Consider the following 7,282-nt stretch of genomic DNA (forward strand, 5'->3'; position numbering starts at 1 on the left):
TGGCCCAAGGCAACCCAGCAGCTGCATGTGGAGGAGCGGAGACACAAACCCAGTTCCCCAGATTACGAGTCTACCGCTCTTAACCACTACACCACGCTGGCTCTCAAAAGGAAGTTAAATTTACTGTCCTTGAATCTGTGAACCAATGCCATCACTGTTTAGAGCTTCTTGGGCATTGTTTGCCCTCAGTCACCTCTAGCCAGGGCTGATCAATACCCCTGATCTCAGGTTCAGGCTCATAAGGTGTTGCTTAGCCATGAAGCCCATTGGGTGAATTTGGGCCAGTTAAACTTTCTGCAGTCCAGTCTTTGTCGCAGGGTTGTTGTGAACACAAGATAGAGGCAAGGGCAGTGTATGTGTGTGCAAACCATGAGTGCCACCTGAGATTTTGGAGGAAGGACAAGAAAAGCATGTGATTTGTTAAATGGCTCCATGTTTTTTCCTACGTGTTTTTCCATTATGAAAATGATTAAATGAAAGGATGTTCATTTATATGGTGTTAACTTTCCTGCTGGTGGGAAAACATACTTTTTGCTTTCAGCAACTGGAAATCACTAATGGCTCTAAGGGGAAATGTAGCCAGAGTTCTGTGGGGGTTCTTTGACAGCTCAGCAATGACACTTCTGGTTCGCCCACAAGCCAGCCAACAAGACCTACAGTGGTGCAAGGGGTCAGTGCATCTGGCTATTAACCAGAAGGTTGGTGATTCAAGCCCACCCAGGGATGGCTGTGGCCACGATTCCTGAATTGCAGGAGGTTGGACTAGACAGCGCTCAGGTTCTCTTCCAACTCTACAATTCTATGATTCTATACTTCTAATTGTAGTTCAGCAACTTCTGGAGGACCAAAGGTTCCCCACAATCTAAATTCTAGTCAGCCGCCATTATTATTATTATTATTATTATTATTATTATCCATACCCCGCCCATCTGGCTGGGTTTCCCCAGGCACTCTGGGCAGCTTTCAACAAAATATTAAAAATACAATAAAACATCAGACGTTAAAAGCTTCCCTAAACAGGTCTGCCTTCAGATGGGAACAGGTACAAAACAGACCAGTTTCTCTGACTGATTCAAGCAAGTAAATCTAAGCCACAGAATGCTGGGAGGAGGAGTGTGTGTGTGGGTGTGTCATGTCAGTAGCCAGTCAAAGGGGAAACTTCCCCCTGCCCCGAAATGCAGTTATTACTTGGTCCCCGATTATGAACCAAAGGATAGTGAAAGCATTTTAAAGGATGTCATACGCATCCTATGTTAGGGTTGCATTCATAGGTATGCACAACACATGTCATTAGAGCGTGCACCCAGGTCACATTTTCAAGGCAACCTCTGCTGCTCCCTTTCAGGTCCAGTAGGTAAGATCATCAGCACCAGTGCCATTACAAATAATTACTGAAGGTAATCTGTTTCAAAAGGCGTAGAATATATCATTTATATTTATTTAAAATATTTTTAGCCAGCTTTTAAAGCAACATCTAGAATTGAAATGTAAACCTTGCAGAGTATATGTAAACTTTGCCAAGTATCTGTTTCACAGGGAAGAGTTTGCCAGCTGGGATTCATTAGACACTGGGCAATACTCTTTTTTCCCCAAGGCTTGGTTTCCCTCTGCCAAGTTTAGGGCAGCTCATCTGGCAGCAGCCCCACTCCTGAATGGAGTTTGGATCTGGTGTGCTTTACTCCACCTTAAGTTAAGCCTGGGTAATTTAGGCTGGTTTCCCATACAGTCATACCTTGGTTTGGGGCCTGGCTGGAGTGCAATCACCAGAAGACAAGGGTGGTCAGTGGTGCTCCTCTGTATTCAGCAACCGTGCAAAGATGAACACTAAAATGTAGAAGTTCTAGCTGGTTTGGTTTATTTTTAAATTGTACTCAATGTTTTTCTGTAAAGCTACCTTCTTGCATTCGATAGTTTTCTCATATGTTTAGTCCCCACTTTTATTATTATTATTATTTATTCATTTCTATAGCAAAAATTCATATTGAAATATATCTATGTGCAGAATCTCAATTAAAACCAAAACAATATAACAAATAAAATCAAAGCAGAATGCATTAAAAAAAGAGAATTCAAAAATGGGTCATCTGACAAGAAGCTTATGAAAACAACAAATCATTTTAATAAGAAGGCTGCCTCGCTCAAATACTTAATTCTTAGATTGGTGCCTAGAGCTCATTATTTATTATACTGTCTTGATTTCGTTAGGTAGAGAGTTCCATAACCTCAATGCCACCACACTTAACTGCACAATTTCTCGTGAAGGACAATGTCAGGCACTGGTAAACATAGGGCAATATGGTGATCTCTTAATTACATTGGCTGACAGTGCTGTAAAGAGTGGAATATTTAGGTTCAGGTTTTTTAATTGTTAGAACAACTCCATAGTAGAAGAAGAAAAAATGAGTCTGGTGATATCCGACTTGGAGACTTTCAAAAGGGTTTTATCTACATTTAAATTTTATAGGCTGCTTTTTGAGCTCAAAAAGGCTTACAAAAACATCATTAAAAAGTCATTAAAAACACAACACAAACTCATAAATGACCATTAGTTTATATTGTATTAGAACAGGAAGCAGCCCCAGTTCTCAGATGTTTCATGTAATTTTTTAAAATACAGAGTTGCAGTCATGCGGGCTTCGTGACTTTCTCCGGAGAGGGAATTCCACAATATAAGTGCTGCCACTGCTTTAGGAACTCGGTAATCTTGTCTTCTGCCAATGAGCTGGCCTCAATCCATTGGTCCCTACCTCTACTCCTTTCGACCCCTCTCCTACAGCCAGTGGTACAATTCCCTTGTACAGTATTATTTCTAATATTTGAATGTCAAGGTTTCAACATTCAGAATATCTATGATGCTTTTTGCATCATGATCTTCAAATATTAAAAACTGGCTTTTTAAAAAAGAACCATTAAACACATTGTGTCATTCCCAAAGGCTATATCTGATAAAGGAGCTTTAGGGCTCACCCACACCTTCCACTGTGCCAATTTCCACTCGTCCTGTGCTTTTGAGGCATGGGACTGAGCCGTTTTGCCTTTCCTATTCCACTTTCCCATGGAAAACCCCCTCTTTAGGGCTAAATTGGGGTGGGGGGAGCCCAGCATTCTGCAGGAAACCCAATTGCCATTTGTTCCGATTCATTCCTGGTTTTCCCAATGGAAAGTGGTGGGGCAAACGGAAGTGTGACTGAGCCTTTACTCTCACAATTACTGAGCCTTTAAAGGTAAAGGTAAAGGGACCCCTGACCATTAGGTGCAGTCATGAATGACTCTGGGGTTGCGGTGCTCATCTCGTTTTACTGGCCAAGGGAGCTGACGTTTGTCCGCAGACAGTTTTTCTGGGTTATGTGACCAGCATGACTAAGCCGCTTCTGGTGAACCAGAGCAGCGCACGGAAACACCGTTTACCTTCCCACTGGAGTGGTACCTATTTATCTACTTGCACTTTGACATGCTTTCGAACTCCTAGGTTGGCAGGAGCAGGGACCGAGCAACGGGAGCTCACCCCATCGCAGAGATTCGAACCACTGACCTTCTGATTGGCAAGTCCTAGCCTCTGTGGTTTAACCCACAGCACCACCTGTGTCCCAACTGAGCCCTTACTTACTTTCAATTGGTTTCCTAAAAGGCATGAGATGGATCTACATAGGAAGAGCACTGCCGCATCAGGCCAAAGGCCCAACTAGGCTAGAATCCTGGATTAGATGCCTAGGGGAAACTTGCAACTGGGACTTGAGTGTAACAGCGCTCTCTCCCACATGTGATTCCCAGCAACTACTATGCAGAGAGAGGCGTGCTGCCTCTTGACAGTGGAGTTGGAACATAGCCATCAACTACCCCCCCACATACACCTGTGGAATTTCCTGGCAGTGTGGCGCTCGAGAGAGCTACCTCCTGAATGACCCAGGACAGCACAGGAGTACAGAGTTTGCCTGCCTTCAGAAGAATTAGGTGCTCTCTTTTTTGGTCATGTGATTTTGTATGTTCTAGCAAGCAGGGGACAGTTGCTATGGAAATTGCGAACTCTTAAGGGCTGGCTTGCATCTTCCAAGAATGCATCCTTTTAATTATGCTTATGTGTTGGCTGCTTTTATTGCTTTTAACAGTGTTGGCAAAGAGTGTGATGCATAGTACAAACTGGTACGGGGATGTATAATTTGTACGTAAACGCTATTGTTTTGGGGTTGTTGTGGGTTTGGTTTTTGAAGAACAGAGCCCAACTGTATTAATTCAGTGTCTCGACAGCTTGACTGAAACACAGAACGAACTAAAATTCTACGGAATAGTTTAGCCCAATGCATATTGGATTTTGCCTGTAGTTCTTGGGTGGGGGTGGGGGGAATTATAAGCCTGAATTTGAGTGTCCAATCAAGTTAAATTAATGATGCCTGAATCTTTCCTCACGCTGTTAGCCATTTGAATAAGGCTCCACAGTTGCCAAAGGAAAATAAAAGAATTAGATTTTTTCCCTTAGAGCTCCCACAATTAAGACATGTAAGTGGAGTTTGGGGAGGAGCGCAGAGAGAAGAAAAGGCTGTGGTGCATCTGCAGCAGCACAGCCAGACGCCTTCATTTGCCCCAGCTGCAACAAAACATGTCTGCAGCCACAGCAGGCGCTCCAACCTTCCAACAGATTGACTTCACCCCCAAAGGCGCACTCCTCCATTGTCTCCTAAGACAGACAGATGCCAGCTGGTTCTATACCTTCATCAATGGAAACGTCTTCATTCAAAACCAGAAGAGCAGAAGGAATAATGCTGAGTCCAGTTTATTTATACAGTATGCCACATTTTCCACAACTACATATGTGGCCGAGTGATTTACAGAAAACAAGAAAAATGCATCTGTACAATAACCATAATGCACTAATTATTTATGTCCATTTGGGGTCTGCAATCCTATCCCACCCTCAGCCTACCCAAGAAATCCCTCCAATCTTATTACAAATTAGCTTTATTTTCTTTAAATTATTTGAATTATTTTGCCTAAGCAGGAACCACCCAAATCCATCTTGGATTTTATTCCAATTCCAGAAATATGCCATATGCTTAAAAGGGAATTGAAAATCCATGCCGATTCTTACTTTATTTTTACATTTGTTCCCTTTATGAATAATAAATTTAGCTGTGACCTTTCTGATGGTCTTTGGTCTTTGGTGGTTTGATGTTTTCTCAGGGGGGTTGTGATGTGGGTTTCTTTCAAGTGGTTTCAGTCTCTTATTTTTTAATCTTATAGCTGTTGCACTTATATATACATATTCGTTTCAATAGGTGGGATCATGCCAATTAAAAAAAAAAGTCTAGAAGTATTTGGTCCTGAACTTGTCATCAAGTGGATTCCTCAGTTTGGTATGAAATGAAGTTGTCTCTTTCCTAGTGGCAAATACAGCATAATGGGACTAGGGAACCCTTGGAATTATCTGTTAGAAAAAGCAGCAGTAATACTGATCAGGAAGGAGTGGCAGAAGGGGCAGGAACCAGATCCAATCCCTACCAAATAAATGGTCAGCAGAGGTGGCGATAGAGTGGTGCCAACCGTGCAGCTACACTGGGCACTGCCTTGCAGGGGGTGCCAAAACAATTCTGCAGAACAGAGTGCGAGAGGCGGGGGGACACCAAATTTTAGCATTGCATAGAGTCCAAATTCCGCCACTGCTAGTCAGTCCCTATCACTAATTTTCTGACAGCAATGCATACACATAGGTAAAGTTAAAGGACCCCTGGATGGTTAAGTCCAGTCAAAAGCAGCTATGGGGTTGCAGCACTCATCTCTCTTTCAGGCCGAGGGAGCCAGCGTTTGTCCACAGACAGCTTTCCAGGTCATGTGGCCAGCATGACTAAACTGCTTCTGGCACAACAGAACACCGTGACAGAAACCAGAGTACATGGAAATGCCGTTTACCTTCCCGACACAGTGGTGCCTATTTATCTACTTGCACTGGCATGCTTTTGAACTGCTAGGTTGGCAGGAGCTGGGACAGAGCAACGGGCGCTCACCCCATAATGGGGATTTGAACCTCCAACCTTCTGATCGACAAGCCCAAGAGGCTCAGTGGTTTAGACCACAGCACGCCAGCAGCTAGAGACAGGGGAGGCCTGCACATGCAGCATCTGTTTAGAACAAGGATGGGGAACCACCAGATGCAGTTGTACTCCAGTTTCCATTAGACCCAGCCGTCATAGCCAATGATCAGGAAGGACGACTGTTAAACGGCAGCTGGAGAGCCACAGCCCTCCATCCTGGATTTAGAACATACCTTAGACCAGCTCCGGTGATTAACCCGGCTCAATATTCCCTCTCTGACTTGCAGTGGGTCTGCAGGGTCTCTTTCTCAGCACGTGGTACCCTAATTGGAGATGTCAGGGATTGAACCTGGTGCCTTCATCATGCAATGCTTGTTCTCTACTACTGCGTTAATGTGCCTCCTCACAGGCCATTGGTACCACCCACCCTCACTTAGGTTGTGTACCCCTTAGTGGCTTAAAATGCAGCTAGGTCATTCTTTTCTACAGTTCAGATCTAAACTGGTTTGAAGGGAAAGGTATAAATGGACAGTGGACGCTCAGGTTGCGAACATGATCCGTGCGGGAGGCACATTCGCAACCCACAGCATTCTCAACCCACAGCGCCGCGTCTGCACATGCATGAGTTGCGATTCGGTGCTTCTGTGCATGCGCAAAGCGCGATTTAGCGGTTCTGTACATGAGCAACTGCCCAAACCCAGGTCCGTAACCAGAAAAAATGCAACCTGAAGTGTCTTTAACCTGAGGTATGACTGTATTTCATAAGAAAGAACAGGATAGATACAGGATAGACGTGGATTGGGGCTAACATATGTACACCAATTCCCAAACCAGTGGGGGGGAAACTGAATGCAGAGTAAACAGGAGTGTGAACACAGCTTCTGCCAGAGACACACATGCTGAATCCTTTTCCATGTAAACATGCCTCCTAGCTGGAACGGAGCTGTATGTTTTAAGATCATTATTTTACCTGTTTATACTTAATTTCCCCGGTGCAAGTCAAACTGTCACATCACTCTTTCCTTCTTTAAGCAAAGGAATTTGTTCCTTTTGCTTGAATATCTAGTACCACAAAGCCATTTGGGTGTTTATAGCATTAATTTGTGCAAAGCTGACTAGAAATATAGATGCTTCTGCTGAAAACTCACCTCTCATGGAAAATTCACTGAGATTGGTGAACAGAGTATGGATCAGCATTAGAATGGAACTCTGCATTTCAGGCTGTGATGAGCTGAATATATAGACCTGGTGCTGGTGGC

The sequence above is a fragment of the Podarcis melisellensis genome (genome assembly GCF_964234715.1).
Source record: "Podarcis melisellensis genome assembly, chromosome: 3".
Classification (NCBI taxonomy): Eukaryota; Metazoa; Chordata; class Lepidosauria; order Squamata; family Lacertidae; genus Podarcis; species Podarcis melisellensis.